Source organism: Tachypleus tridentatus, chromosome 7 (assembly GCF_004210375.1).
Source record: "Tachypleus tridentatus isolate NWPU-2018 chromosome 7, ASM421037v1, whole genome shotgun sequence".
Taxonomy (NCBI): Eukaryota; Metazoa; Arthropoda; class Merostomata; order Xiphosura; family Limulidae; genus Tachypleus; species Tachypleus tridentatus.
Window position 1 is genome coordinate 87,640,074 of NC_134831.1, and position 17,067 is coordinate 87,657,140.

Genomic DNA, 17,067 nt, shown 5'->3' on the forward strand with positions numbered 1-17,067 from the left:
GTTTTCTATGGATAAGTAAAACTGTGTTTTGGTAAAAAACAACTTTACATCCTTATTCTGTAACCTTCTAGTTCCCAGACCTCTTTGAATCTAATAATTAGATGACTTACCAATAATAAAATAGAATTACTTTGTGTACAGCTTTACATTCTTCCTCCTGTAAAATTCTTGACACAGATTTCATTCAACTTACTATTGGAAGGTTCTTTGTGTATGTGTGTTTTCTTTTGGCAAAGCCACATTGAGCTATCTGCTGAGCCAAACAAGACGAATCGAATCCTTAATTTAGCATTGTAAATCCGTAGACTTACCTCTGTACTAGTGGGGGGCAGGTTCTTTGTCTTCATTTTCTTGTTGAAGTTACTCTTGTTATGAAGAAAACAAAATTTTCTAGATACATCATTCTCTTCAGGAGTAGTTGGGAGGTTATCGTAATATATCGGTAGACTTGAATTCTTTGAATTTTTTTCCCTTGTACACTATTCTCTTGAATATTTTAAAAAATCAAAACATTTAATAAACTCTGTTTCCAGTTGCTTTTTTTTTAAAGAGAATGTGCTGTTTAATCCTGGTTTTTCCATTTTCAAAATACATGGTTCATCCACATAACTGACTTTTAATAATTCACTCATCAGTATTTTCTTCCTTTCAAAAAATGTTTGAACTGGTTAAACATAGGTACACATTTCATTTCCTTGTATGAAACAGTGTTTTATTGTAAAAATTGTTTGCACTTGTTCCACCTTTTTTTGTGAACCTTCTTGAAAGTAGTGTATAAGAATTGTCTACACGTTCACGCACTTGTTCCACTTTTTTTTGTGGCCTTTATAAATTTATCCTGGAAAGGAAAATTATGTTACTTTCCCATCACAACTCCAATTTCTTTTACACTAGCCACAGTTAACTTTTCTGATAGTAACACTAGTACCTGCTTACATAAGTTAAGGAAAACATTTTAAGTCCTTTATTTGATCATTTGAATTATACAAGTGTAATAAGCCCTCATAAGATACAGTTAAAGTTTAACACTCTTTGTAAGTACAAAACAAATAATCTCGTAGATGCATTTTTGGTCAAAGAAGACTAAAATCTCATGGCAACAAATAACAGCAGCACTAAACTTAGCAGTAAGTGATACCCAAATACAAGACTGTTTTTCAAATACTGGTTTTAATAAAGTCAGTTATAGTCTTAATTAAGAATGAAATTTCAAATAATATGTAGTTGTTTAGTTATTAAGCATTATTTGGTAGCTACATAACATAATTTCTGGTTACAAGTAACATATTGCTTCAGAACATATTTTCAGCATAATAAAAAGTAACTTGTAACAAAAACTGATATTTCTGGGACCATTTTATCTATTCAGCTTCGTAGCTTCATGGTTTATGTTTTTTTATTTAAAGTCTCAGTAATTTCATTATTCCTATCTTTGATGGGATTGTTTTGTTTTAGGGTAATGTGCTAGACTCTGGATATAGAATTATTCAGTTACTTTGTCTTTCAATTTATTTAATTTTTACAGGAACTTTGAAACAAGTGCATCACTTTGGAACATATTTCGAATTCTGACAGAGTTAAAGAAGAGAACTGAAGTTTCATGGTGAAAATAAATAAAGTGAATCTGTTAATAATCTTTCAAACTTGTTAACAGACACAAGAAGATACCAAGATAGGAATGTACTTCAGGACTATCTGTACCAGTTTCAAGGGTGTTTAATTAGTTACCATAATCCAGAAGTGACAAAATATCTGAAGCATCTGTCTGACTTCATGTATGCATAAGGATGTATATTTAGTTTACTTTCTCCACGAGTATGTAATAACTTATACTACAAGTTACTAGTAATCGTTCTTCCTGTGTTTCAATCAAATCAAATCCATTACAATACCACAAGGTATCTCCTGTTCTTTAAGCTGTGGGTGTGTTACAAAAGAAGCAGTCAATCCCTTATCACAGGTGGTGGGAGAAGTACCACAACAGAAGTAACAATTACCACTTCCTCACCTACATTTTCTACAATGTGTAGTCGTATTTGTTTTCTTCTGATAAGTTCAGCTGCTGATGTCCAGTGCATGTCCAGTCATATCTAACAATGATGTCAGTGATGGTGTAAAGTTCAAAAATACAGAAATGTACATAAGTATCTGTACTAGCCTGACTCAGTTTTTTTTTTTCCAATCACACAATAGATACATTTCACAACAGTTAAATATAGCTAAAGATCAAATTGTAGAGTCTTGAGTATCAATTTCAATTAGAGAATGTTTTGGTAAAACTGTACTTAAAGATTGGTTTAATGTTATACTTAATTGTTGCTTACTTCATGAATGAACCTGAATACTTGTTACTAATAACTATAACACAGGTTTGACATGGAGGTGTAATTGTAATGAATTTCCACAGCCAAGAAAATTGTATCTGTAAGACATAATGGGATTGCTAATAACATTGTGCTAACAAGTATCAAAAGTCAATGCTAACTGAAATTTTGAAACACTGTTCAGCGTAAAATGCTTTAGTATTTGTTTAAGTTGCATAATTGATTATCTTGCATAATATAACTGAAGTATTCTGCTTTCATACAATATTTGTTATTCTTGCATAACTTAAGTATCTTTCTTCATCATTGTACGTGTTACCGTTGTAACTATGGCTTCTTTAGGGTATTTGTTATGACACCGCTAAATGAACAGTTAACAACTTTGATTTCATTAGGGTATTTGATATGAAGCCACTACATTAACAGTTAACAACTTTGATTTCAGTAAGGTATTTGTTGTGACATCTCTGAGCGAGATTAACAGTGGCTACCGTATTATGTTGGTTGGCGGTTTATGTAAATTTCTGTTTGTTAAACGGTGTGTTACCTGTGGATTATCGATTAATGTATATGTTTGAGAGACTGTCATGTATTATGTTTATTCAAACATATAACAATAGAAAATCAGAAAAACCAACTTCAGTCATTAACTCTTTCACTGCAAAGTCCGACTGCAGTCGATCCTACGACTTTGTGACATTTGCGACTATCGTCAAATTTTTATATTGTCTTTTTATTCATTAGGTAGCATCACTTTAGGGCAAATGCATAGCTTCCACTTAATAAGCCTTAGATGTTTATCTTGGAATATTTACTTATTCATGAATCTGATCACGTGATTAGTATTGTTTCCGGGATGCAGAAAAAGGGAAGAATGTTGTCAACAAAGTTTCCAAGATGGCTTCGTGTAGGTGTTCATCATTCACTGCAGCTCAAGTTTTGTAAATAACTCAGCAAGATTCAGACTCAAGCAGTGACTGCTTTGAGTATGAAAGCTCAGAAGAAGACTCGGAAAACAATGGTGAAGAAAGTAAATTAAGCACACAAAGAAAATTGAAAGTAACCAAGATAGTAGAGACAGTTAAAACCACGAGGGGGCGTTGTTCCACTACAAGGGGAAGGTCGGTGAAATCACGGGGAAGGGCCCGAGGAAACAGTTCAGGAATTCCACCCCAAGTACAGTCCCAATCTCTGCCTGAACCCAAACCATCGACCATTTCAGAACAGGATCTCGGTGGGAAACACTGGAAGAAATGTAAAAAGTTTGAAAACGATTGGTTACCCAACTATGTATGTTCCAAACAAACAAGGAAAATGTGATGTTTATATGCTCATTTGTAATGAAAATATAATTTTTTATGTAATGCACTCCTATTTACAGTACTAACACGCAAAAATAATGTGACAACCAACATGAGATAATAATAATAAGTTGACAGCAAAAGAGTTAAACAACAAGGTTCCAAGCTCAGGGTCTTACATACAACCTCTTTAGAGACTGTAACAAATTATACAGTTCTTATATTCTTGGAGAGTTATTCCTATGAAACTGGTATGAAGACTTACCAATGAACACCAATTACAGAAAAAATAAAATCTAGTAATATTAAAAGTTTACATAACAAAGTGTATGGACTTAGACATTAAGTTATTTCACACTCTTCTTTATAAGGAATTACTAAATAAACTTTTATTTTTGAATGAACGTAAATAACACAATAATTTACTTTTCTCTTACAAACAACATTAATTTGGCAAAAAATATTATTGTTTTGGAATCTCAATAGATGGCGAAAGAGACAGAGCGTTAGTTTAATTATCCGAAGAGTATGTGTAAAAGTTTTCTTTTGAATATCGCGCAAAGCTACACGAGGCTATCTGTGCTAGCCGTCACTAATCTAACCCACCGCCAACTCTTGGACTACTCTTTTACCAACGAATATGGAATTGACCGTGACATTTTATAATGACCCCAAGGCTGAAAGGGCGAGCATGTTTGGTGCAACGGTGATTCGAATCCGCAACCCTCAGATTACGAGTCATGTATAAAGGAAATCTAAAAAACATTTTGCAACAAATTAATCCTAATGGTATTTCACTATCGTAAACTCAGATGTATGAAGTGTAATTAACTTTATAAAAGTAAGTCGTAAGTCACAGCAGTAAGCATACGGACCTTTAAAAGTAAAATCCGGAATTCGATTCCTCAAGGTGGACTGTGTAACTAAAATATCACTCATACTTATTGTATTCTTTGAAATATAAACCTTGATCAAACATTTTTTACCGTTCTAATATCGAATAAAAGAAACTATTTAGAAGCACCATTTTCTGTTTACTTTTGTTAGAAAGAGCACAGGCTTTCTTGTGACCAGCGGTAAGTCTTACAGCTCACACCGCTAAAAACCGATGGTGGGCACGGCACAGACAGCCCATTCTGTAGCTTTGTGCTTAAAAAAGAAACATAAAAATAAATTTTATCTTGGTCTTTATCAGTACAAAATGTAGATAAACAGATATTTTATATGTAAACTCTAATACAATTTACACATTTTGGAGAAGAGAAAATTTCACCGTACGCTTTGTTCTAATAAAGCGATATTTCTGACATATAAAATTCATCATAATTTATATGTTTTTGATGCGTTTGTTTGTAGGTAAGTAGAAAGCTTTGCAATAGACTATTTGTGCTGTACGCACAACGGTTAACAAAATTCGGTTTTTTAGTTCACAGACGTATTGTTGAACAATTAAAGGTCCTGGCCTGGCTCGGTGGTTAAGGCGCTCGACCCATAATCTGAGGATCGTGGGTTCGAATCTCCGTCACACCAAATATGCTCGCCCTTTCAGCATCGGGGGCGAAATAATGTGACGGTCAATCTCACTATTCGTTGGTAAAAGAGTAGCTCAAGAGTTGGCGGTGGGTGGTGATGACTAGCTGCCTTCCCTTTAGTCTTGCACTGCTAAATTAGGGACGGCTAGCGCAGATAGCCCTCGTGTAGCTTTGCGCGAAATTAAACAAAAATGAAGGAAAAACTATCAGGTCATCCCATAAGTAATTTTCAAAAATGTAATACAGAAAGTGTATTATCATTTTTGTCTTTGCAAAAGGCTTTAATGACTGAAATATGTAGTAAGACGTGTATAAAATGTTCACACAAATTAAAGAAACTAACCCAACTCCACTTTTAGATCATTTATCAAATAAACCATTATGAAGATGGATGTGACTGAGGAGCACATTAGGCATATAATGCTTTATGAATTTAAAAAAGACAACCGTGCAGCCGAAACTACACGAAATATTCAAGTTGTTTACGATGCGAAGCCTCTCAATGAAAGAAGATATCGAAGGTGTTTTCAGAAGTTCAGATCAGGTGACTGCAATTTATGTGATGCGCCACGATCAGGTCATCCTATATAGTTTAACGATGACTTGCTGCTGGCTGCACTTGATGGAGACTGTGCTGTAACTGTTAAAGAACTGGCACAGAAGCTAATTTCACACCATTCAACAGTTCACCGTCATCTACAGCAGCTAGAAAACGTTTCAAAACTTGGAAAAAGGGTCACACATGATTTGAAAGAAGCCAACCTTAGAGCAAGAGTGGACATTTGCACTTCTCTGCACTCTCGTAAATGTAACTCACCTTTTTTGGACAGGTTAGTGACTGGAGATGGAAAATTGATATTTTATAAAAATTGTTAAGTGCCGCAGACAATGGCTACGTGCAGGTGAACTGGCTAAAGCACAGCCCAAAATGTACCACCACCCTAGGAAAGTCTTGTTAATCTTTCGGTTGGATATTGTTGATGTGATTCACTTTAAATTGCTGCTATTAATGTAACGATTACATCAGACTTCTATTGTCAACAGTTAGAGCGCTCAAAGGTTGCACTGAAAGAAATGAGGCCTGCTTTGATCAGTTGTAAAGGTGTTATGTAACACAAGGATAATGCACGGCCTCATACAGCAAGGATCACATCTGCAAATATTGAAGAGCTAGACTGAAAAGATTTCCACAACTTCCTGATTCTCCAGACCTTTCCCCATCTGATTATCATCTATTCCAAATAAAGTTTGAGAGGATAGAGCAAGCTTTAAGAATAAATCAGTATTATATTATTAAAAGGAAACATTGTATATTTCACATCAGTGTTGTTTTGTACAACTAAGCCTAAAGTTACATCTGAACTAGAGATTGTTGTAGCCTAGTTGAGTATCTTAACTTTAAAATTTGTTTTCTGTAAATTAGGTAACGTGGCAGGTCTTAACCAAGCTATACATGATCGAAAAGTTGGAAAAGTTGTACCTCCATGGGTCGCTCATCAGAAAAGTAAAGAAGCATACCAGTGGAAGGATATTGCATCTCGTACTGAAGTAGTGTACAACACAATCATAAAAGACCCTGTGCACAGTCTTGGTACTAAACTTAGCTGGTATGTGCTCCTTCTAATAGAAACTGTTCTTCATATTTCTAGAGGGTGCAGCTAAGTCTTGTCCAGCTTGAAAATGTAATAAATAAACATGTCAAATACTTTTTTATGAATTATACTGAACATTTTTCAGTAGCTTTAGCATTATGCAATCACCTTCCTCTGTGCTTACACTATTGTTATTTGTACAAAGCAATGTGATACTATTTGAATAAAAATACCTTCCCATATATATCATACTGAACATTACTACAGTACTGGTTATGGCTATTGGAAAACTACCAAGTAATTAAATTGTAAGTTTTATACTGTATTCCACTGTGCACAATTGTAGGATTGGTTCCTTTAAAAGTCCTAACACTTTCTGTTTTGTCACTAGTCAGTCATTATTGTTGAAGAGGTGTGAAATAAGTGATTCATCAGAGCACATTCTATTCATATTTTCTCATGTTATGATTGAATAAATAGAGAGTTCATGTACCAGTTGAATAGTAAGTAATGACAAGCAGCTCATGTACCACATGAATAGTAAATAATAACAAGCAGCTCATATACCAGTTGAATAGTAAACAGTTACCCAAACAGCTCATTCTTCAGTTGAATAGAAAACAGTTACCCAAACAGCTCATGTACCAGTTGAATAGTAAACAGTTACAAGCAACTCATGTACCAGTTGCATAGTAAACAGTTACAAGCAGGTCATGTACCAGTTGGATAGTAAACAGTTACAAGCAACACATGTTCCAGTATAATAGTAAAGGGGAATAAGAATCTCGTGTCTTGTTATTTGGATAGTTTCCAAAGTTATTATGATACTGAAAAAGATATTGTTGGTTAGAATGGTATGAAATGTATTTATTAGTTTACTATGTAGGTTAAATGTTGTTGTTTTTATAATTAAGTTGATTTCAACTATTTTGTATCAAAACACACCAAGTAATGTATATTTCTACAAATTAAGGGCAAATTTTTACTAGTATTAGCCTATAAGGTTTTATATCATAGAAAAAAAGTGCTTCTATTTTATTGTTATCTGACGTTAAGTTTACGTTGGTATAAAAACTATTATTTCTTCCCTCTTCCACAGGTATCGACAAATTGGTGCAGTTGGAGGACTTTTTTTTGCTCTACTTCTTGTAGCAGAACATTTATTGTTTTTGTTATCTTAGTGGTTTAAACCAGAAGAGGTAAACCCTCTTATTGCTAGTGTGTAGAATTCATAGATAATATAAACATATATATACACACACACATAAATACAGCATAAAACCATTTAAACAACAGAAATTATTATGTAAAGTATGCATGTATTGAGCAGACAGAGATATAATGTTAAAGTATTGTGCAAAGAAATATTTCTATAAAAAGCCCATATGATCTTGTTATACTTAGAAAACATACACAACACACAGGAAAACAAGTTGCATTACTGCCATATTTTTTTTATAAATTAGATGTCCATATTCTTATTCAACTGTGTTGTCATAGGAACAACTTGTTTTAAACCTAGTTTTCTTGCTGCTTTTCCAAGTGGTACAGTACATCAAAATTGATTCTTTTTAATGTTAACAGTATTGCTTACTATGCTATCAGCCAGTTTTTAATTATGCTTCCATTTGTAATATTATTTAGTTAATGAATTACAGAGATGATATACACCTAATCTATAGAGGTGTGATAAACATACAGCATTAGTAGTGGTGTGAAGAAAAATGGATGTTCTAAATGGGCTGTATGAAGGAGGAATAAAAAAAGGTGTTGCTGGACAGTGTTTTTTTGTGGATTGAATATGTTTGTACCGTAAAATCAGTTTACCGAAAAAGATACCCTGTAATCACCATGGTGAAGGTGAGTTCTGAGTGAAGTTATTTGCATTATAACTATGTAATAAAAAGCAAACACTTCTAAGACAGGTCCAAATGTGAGATTTGTTCCCCCCCCTCATATGACAGAATAGCCTACTCAAACAAGACTCACTCATTTCCTACATTTTAAATGTTATAATCAATAATATATTAATGGTATTAACACTAGCTGATTCGAATAACATACTTCCCTCTTCTCGCAAAATTAACTATTTTCATCCAGTGCTGCAATCTATATACAGTTTTTTTTCTTTACACATGCCCAACTTTCCTGCCTTTGTTCTACCTTCACAACTTTTTACATTATCTCTCATACCCTGATTTTGATTATCATGAAAACCCTGAGGGATTTTGGGGGGATATCCTTTCCCTTCTTTATTCTATGTTGGCTCATTTGTCATCTTCGGCTCTGGCTCTGCATATGTGGTTTCTCTGTTGTTGGGACCTTCTAGATTGGGATGCAACCTTAATTCATAACCATTATCTTATCTTAGGTGTTTACATAGGCCCCATTTCTGTGGTAATACATATTGGACACAATCTCTGAGTCTTTTTGAATCATGAACTGCAGCAGTACAACAACAGTCTGTTATGTCTCGGTCAGAGCCCAGTACAGCACCTATTACCATTTCTCCTCCCTCTTTTTCCCAACACTTACTTGTTCCTTCTCCTTGAGGTCCTCATTTCATCGTATTTTTTGACAATGCACATCACATCACCTGGTGGATTCTAATCTGGTGAGAGCTTGGCTTACCAATTTTCTTCATTACTGGCATCCTTTCAACATGGAACATTAAGGTCTTCAACTTTTATTGGAAGGATTCATAATCCCATTTTTTTCCTTCCTCCAGTGTCTCCTATACCCATTTTCTTTACTCCATATTGGAATCTCATGACCAGCCAGACTGGAATATTAATGTGGTCCTCCATTCCCACAATTTATCCCACTTTCCTTATGTTCCATCATTCTCTTAAAATGTATTTCCTTCTCCCCTTAGGTTTTGGATGTCAAGGGTCAGATTTGTTTATCATTGATGTTTTACATATGTTTTACCACCCTACATATATTCTCCTTTATTCCTCCCAAAGACCTCAGATGATATGGAGGGTAACTCTCCTTTTGCCTCTTTCTCTTCCTTATATTTCTCATCTATTTTGTTGTTTCAATCCAGATAGACTTTTATGTTATACTGCCCAAACAGCTTTCTTCCACGGTACCTGTTACCGACTCGTTATTACTCGGAAATCTTCCTCTTTTTGGGATCTTTCCCCTTCACTAGTTGGGTTTCACATTTTATTTGATTGACTTATTCTTACTTGGCTTCCTCCCAGAATTTTTTCCCGATGTTTTCACATCAGATTTAATACTTCACTTTTTCCCTCACATATCATCTTCATCAGCCATGAAATCCTACAGTCAGGCATGTGGACTACATCAAATACATTCATCTCCCATTACTTATCGCACCATTTCGCAGTTTCTTCTTTGTTGGGTTTTTGTCTTCCACCTGCACCCATTCTTCAGGCTTCAGTGCAACTTTGAGCAGGTAAGTTTATATTCCTATTTTTCTTTCAGGAACCCTTGCTTTACTTACTCATTATATGGATCCCATTCTGTGGTGAGTGGTGCCTGACCATCTGTTCTTCAACTTGACATCCCCACTATACAACCATGTTGACTCATGCTTTACCTTCCATGACTTTGCAATGCTCACAATTGAAATGGGGTGTTCCATAAAATCACTTGTATGTGAATAAACTTGCAATGTAATTGCTTCATAAACTTGCCCATTACAGATGGATGGATGAACTGCATGGGTAGAGCAGAAAGGAAAAGCAGCCCATCCCTGCAATGACTTGTATTAAATAAATCAGTATGGTCCACTTTTCAAATTAGGGTTTTATTTTAACCCATTGCACTGCCTCAGGTGATAACATTCCTCTAGACTTTCTACCACTTTCTCACTCCCATTTCTTCTTGTGGAGTATAGAAGACCTTATTACTTTATAATTCCAAGCCACAAGGGTGGTCTACCATAGAGGCACTCTCCTGAATGGATTCCAAACAAAGATGGCTGTAACCATTCATTGCAGAGTAGAGTGGTGGTGTTTTGCAGGTGTAGGTGATATGCTATTCTTCAGTATGCAATATACACTCACAAGGGAGTGAGGTGTCAAATTGCAGCTAACCCACTGACTGGGAGTCGAGTCCTCATCCTATTCCCCACATGGATGTCAGTACCCCGTGGATGGGTTTTGGAAGGGAGGGAAGTACTGTATCAGGAGTTGTAACTTTCCTTGACTGAAAATATATTTCCAATAGGTACTTCCTTCTGCTAACTCTTCCCACCATTCCACCCACTTTCCTTCAGTGCTTATGTCTTCCGCCAAGCTTTGAAGTGATAGTTCAGTAGAGACATATAGAGGGAGTCATGCTTTTATTGGTAGATGAGTGATGCATGATGATTTAAAAGAGAGAAATGTTGGAATCATTTGATTTCAATAAGAGGGAGTAGAAAATATGTGGCATGTGTAAAGACAACATTGTGTGTAGAGGGCAGCACTATATTAAAATACATAATCTTGTGAGAGGAGGGAAGTACCTGTCAGAAATACATTTTCAGTCAAAGAAAATTAGAACATTAGCTTTCAATTATTGTTCTGATAAATGTTTCTCCTCAAACATAAAGTTTTGTTCATTGAACATTTTACCTGTAGACTTCAGGATAGTAGATAAAGTTAAGAGATTTATCAAGATTTTACCAACACAGGTACTTTATTAAGAAGTTAAGAGATTTATCAAGTTTATATCAACACAGATACTTTATAAAGAAGTTAGTGGATTTATAATCAAGTTTATATCAACACAGATACTTTATAAAGAAGTTAAGAGAGTTAAGAGATTTATCAAGTTTATATCAACACAGATACTTTATAAAGAAGTTAGTGGATTTATAATCAAGTTTATATCAACACAGATACTTTATAAAGAAGTTAAGAGATTTATCAAGTTTATATCAACACAGATACTTTATAAAGAAGTTAGTGGATTTATAATCAAGTTTCTATCAACATAAGTACTTTATAAAGAAGTTAATGGATTTATAATCAAATTTATATCAACATAAGTACTCTATAAAGAAGTTAATGGATTTATAATTAAATTTATATCAACACAAGTACTTTATAAAGAAGTTAAGAGATTTATCAAGTTTATATCAACACAGATACTTTATAAAGAAGTTAGTGGATTTATAATCAAGTTTCTATCAACATAAGTACTTTATAAAGAAGTTAATGGATTTATAATCAAATTTATATCAACATAAGTACTCTATAAAGAAGTTAATGGATTTATAATCAAGTTTCTATCAACACAAGTACTTTATAAAGAAGTTAATGGACATATCATCAAATTTTTGTCAAATAAATTACTTTATTTCTCTTGTGTAGCTTTTTCTCCATGTTATGTCCACAAGTGCGGGATTTTGTTTATTGTTTTTATAATTTAGGTATTTCTGTATTGTTACGTTTAATGACAGGTCTTTTGCATTAAGAGATTAGAATCTAGATAACATAAGATTTTGATCTGTTTATAGGATATTGAGAAAGCTACAGATGCTAGAAAGAAGTTCCAGTCTCATAGATCAGTACATAGTAAGAGATGACCTCTCTAGCAGATATTGTAAGTCAGCATTTGTTGTTATTTGGTACTCCTTGTGTTGTCCTCTTTACTGTTGTTAACTTATACATACCACATTTGTTTTATACAGATCTAAAAACATAATAGCAAGGAAACTTCAGCCGTGGGGGCGTTATAATGTGACGGTCAATCCAATTATTCATTGGTAAAAGAGTAGCTCAAGAGTTGGCGGTGGGTAGTCATGACTAGCTGCCTTCCCTCTAGTCTTACACTGCTAAATTAGGGACGGATGGGGCAGATAGCCCTCGTGTAGCTTTAGCAAAGTTTATAAAAACAACAAGAAAACAAATCACTCTTTTAGTAATTAATATTCAGGGATGAATATTTTCATTATCCATCTAGTATCATTTTATTATTTTACAATTATATTAAGAACTTTAAGTATGGGTTTTGATATAATTAGATTATGAAACATTAAATTTATCTTTAAAAAATCATCATATACGAGACATATCTATACCACTACTGAATAGTATTTCATGAGTGTAAGTAGATTTACTATACAAATTATCAAGAAAACCTTTAGATATGGGATTGAGAATGAACTTTCAGCTCCATTTATAATAAGATATTATGAAAATGTATTTATTTCTATCTTTTAATACGTTTAATTATTTGCATATCGACCCATCTCTTTGTACAGTTCATCTGTGTCTTTCTCACATTGCAGGCTAGTCCTCGAAAGAACAAAGCCAACAATAGACAAGAGGTGATACTTTTCTCACATTCCTCGCATCTCTGTTTATTGTTCAAATAACAAGCCCAGTGGTATTTTAATTACTGACTGATAAAAGAAATATACAAACAATTCACAACACAAGTATAATAATGTGTTTTATATTTTAAAACTACTAATTAGAACACTATGTTTCTCTTCCCATTTATTCAAATGACATAGAACAATGTGAAATATTATATCGTGGTCAATGTTGCTTACTTACACCATATAGTTAAACATGAAACAATGAAAGAAAACTGTACTTTTAAAACAAGTGTTGGTCACAATGAAGAACATTGTAAAATGTCTTCAGTATTACATCTTTAACCAATTATAAATATTATACTTCAACCAGTAAGGTTTTACATAATTAGTTTATGTAATGTAGATTGCGCTTAATAGCATATTTCATATATTATAGTAAATAATTCAGAAAGACAAATAAACATTAAATTGTAATTAAAATATAATAACATTATACTTTTATCATATTATTAAAGTTATTTGTAGAAATAAATGAAATAACAAATGTGCATGCAATAATTTGACAGCTCATGTTCTAATAATTACTAATCTTATTTACTGACTGTAATTCACATTTCACTGGATGTCAGGGCAGTTTAGGTGTATGATGTAACCCATATAGTGTTTTCAATAGATAAATAATTTATGTACAACTTGACTTTAATAACAAGAAGTAAATAATAAAACAACTAAAATGATTTTTATCAAATAACCTGAAACTTTAGACAATTAAAAAAGGTTTGTGAAACAGGAATTGGCCTATAAATTTAGTTAACACCACTGTGTTCTTTAGTAGCAAATCATATATTAATAATTTCTTTTAATTAACGTTTTCAGTGGGGTTGAACCCAACAGCTGTGTGGGTATGCGTCGTACTATACTTTATGGCCTAGGATCCGTTTAGTGTCCTCCCTATTAATTGTATGCCCACACAGTATGTTGGGGATGAAGGTGAAGAGCGTGAAAATGTGAGATTGTGTGATTATTACACATTTAGTTAATAAACTATAAAAATTCAGAATGGCCATTTTTATTAGTGGTAGCTCCTTGAAAAAAGGCATACAAAAGAGGTGATGAGTTAATAGTGTGAAACTGTCCACGTTTTCTTGTAAGCAAGTTTTTTATTGGAAGTAAAAAAATTGATATATAAAATATTTTTACACACTCATCTTGTGTTATCCCTATTACAAACAGTAAACCTTCAATTGAAAGCAAAGAGAGCTTTGAGAACATGGCTGTATCATACTAAAAATATTCATGGAAAAATGTTAATTTACTTTATTCAGTGAACTTTCTTCAAAGATAATAACAGCTGGTGTAAAATACTGCTATTTGCCAATCAGCTATTTAAGGGGGGAAGATATACATACAGACTTGATCACCAAGGAAGGGAATAACTAGGATTGTAAAATTTGTACAAGGATTATAACACAGGATGGGAAATCAAAAGATGGAATCTCTAACATAAAAATGTAAAAATTTCTTAACTAAAGATAAATAGCAATGTATAAATAAACTTCTGTTTAATCCAGATTGTTAAATCTTCATTCTTCATATTGAATATTATGAAATGATTCAAGCAAATAACTCAAAATATTCAAATATCCTGTATCATGTTAAAAATTCAATAAATTTTCTTTTTCCTTCACAATAACTGTATTTAATAACACATTAGGACATATGAATTCATGAACAAAAGAAAGGCGAACACTAAAAAAGTTATCAGACATGGATACATTGCTACAGCTGTACAAACTATCCTTAAAACATCTCAAACTGAATGTTATGAAATAAAATCAGAAATATAATGCCACAATAATAATGTATGTTGAATAAAGTTGTAATGTTTACTTCCATAAAAATAATTTTACGTCATTATAAGCAGAAGTATTAAATGGAGGAACATCTTGATAATGTGTCATAAAATTGTCTTCTTATTTTAGTTGTTAAAACAAACAGTAACAAAGGCTGTAGATTATATTCATCACGTTTTTATGACCTACAAATGAAATGATGTCTGACAAAAGTACTTGAGGGAGAAGTATGTATCTAGAGTTGCATAGTAAATGTTACTACAAGAACTGTGACTATACAGCAATATCTGTAAGTCAAACACAGCCTATAATAAAAACAATCTACAAAAACATTTTTTTGGAAACTGTGTACTAGTCATTCTGTTAACAACTGTATTATTATTTCTTAACGTAAAAAAAACAACAACCAATATGTCATTGAAGTATGCTTGTTTGTTATTGGATAAAACAATATAGTTTCATATAATATAGTACTGGTTAATACATACAAATTACTCTTTAAAACATTAAAAATAAACACCAGCTAACAAAACAACAATAAGTATACAATTAACTTTTAATGTATTCTATCCATTCATCCATCCAATATTTTCAGAAACCAAAACAGATAATAAATATACTGTGTACATAAACATATAAATATAGCTCTATATACAACTCAAGCAAAAAAATGGTATTATTAAATTGGATCAATTTACCAAACATTTATAAACTGATTTTATGGAATTGTTTGGTTTGCACACAAAAGGCACTTGAAAACTATCTCCCAAAAACTCAGCAACAAAGGTATGGACAGATAGTTACAAAACTATTTTGTGGAAAAAAATGTACCCACAAACAAAAAAATGTACAACGTACTATGCAGATAAATATCTTTCTTAGTTACTAAACAAAAAAACATTCCACAATACTTGATTTCTTCAAACTGAAAAATATCAACATCTAACACAACCAGAAAAATAAGTATGTTATACAGTTTCTTTGCAGCAGTTATAAGTTTATAATGATTAATAAAATATTTTCCAAACACACACACACACACACACAAAATAGTTCTGACTTGTTTTATTTGAAATCTACTTGTAAATATTATGTTTTAAAGTTAGTTCCTAGATAAATTTTTATTATTTACACAAAAGCAAAAGCATGACCATATTATCAAATTTTATAACCTTTTAGCGAAGTGTTAAAATCCCAATTCAGTTAAATGGTTTTAGCTCTTTCCAGAAGTGTAAAACTAAACATAAAGAAGCACTTCATAGTTCAAAACATCAAAGCAATATACACATATTTACACTAATTATTCATGTCCAGAGTAACATATTATTCTGAAAAAAAAAATGCATATGGTCAAAACAAAGTAATACAAAAGGCTGGGACAAGAAACAACTAAATGTTGAACATTCAAGAGTAAGCAGTTTGAATCATGATGTGACCACTGAAGTTCAACCTGACGAAATGGATTGTAAACAACTACGAGTTTTTGTGAAAACATTTAAGAAACACAGGGGCTGATACCTCACAGAACTTTCCACCCTTCATGATGGTTATTAGCTTACAAATATTTTGAACCCTTAAGACAACTGATGGTCACAGAAAATTTTAACCCTTATCACTAGGGAACTTGCACTGTCATTAACAAATTCTTTTATATTAGTTAAAAGACCACTCTGACTTTTTCACAACCAAAACAAAACATGAAAGTTTTTTACTCACTATCTAAACATCTTTTGTTAGAATTTTATATTGTACCTTTTTATTTGTCCAAATCTCTTGAGTATTTAATATGATTCACAATTTTATATTGTACCTTTTTATTTGTCTGAATCTCTTGTATCTCTTACAATTGACTAAAATCAGTTGATACCACTCAGTTCTCTCAATTGATGTCTTTTATAAGAAAAAAACACAAACACCTTCTTTATTTGTCTGAATCTATGAGTATCTAATATGATTCACAATTTTACCTTGTTTTATATTGTCTGAATCTCTTGAGTATCTAATATGATTCACAATTTTATATTGTACCTTTTTTTTGTCTGAATCTCTTGAGTATCTAATATGATTCAATTTTATATTGTACCTTTTTTATTTGTCTGAATCTCTTGAGTATCTAATATGATTCACAATTTTATTTATTGTACCTTTTTTATTTGTCTGAATCTCTTGAGTATCTAATATG

At 32.5% G+C, this 17,067-nt stretch overlaps 1 long non-coding RNA gene across 11 annotated transcripts in view; it reads left to right on the top strand.

Annotated features, from left to right (window-relative positions):
• LOC143256126 (uncharacterized) overlaps window positions 1-14,722 on the top strand; it is a 265,056-nt gene extending 250,334 nt beyond the window's left edge. For 8 of the 11 annotated variants that reach the window (XR_013031149.1, XR_013031155.1, XR_013031158.1 and 5 more), the window contains one exon: window positions 1,526-2,147. This is a non-coding gene — a long non-coding RNA (uncharacterized LOC143256126). Of the gene's footprint in view, window positions 1-1,525; window positions 2,148-6,522; window positions 6,765-7,848; window positions 7,949-8,431; window positions 8,528-12,225; window positions 12,312-12,999 lie in introns of those variants that run through there. The other 3 variants (XR_013031153.1, XR_013031154.1, XR_013031151.1) reach the window with 3 other exon arrangements.
• The last annotated feature ends 2,345 nt before the right edge of the window (window positions 14,723-17,067 follow it).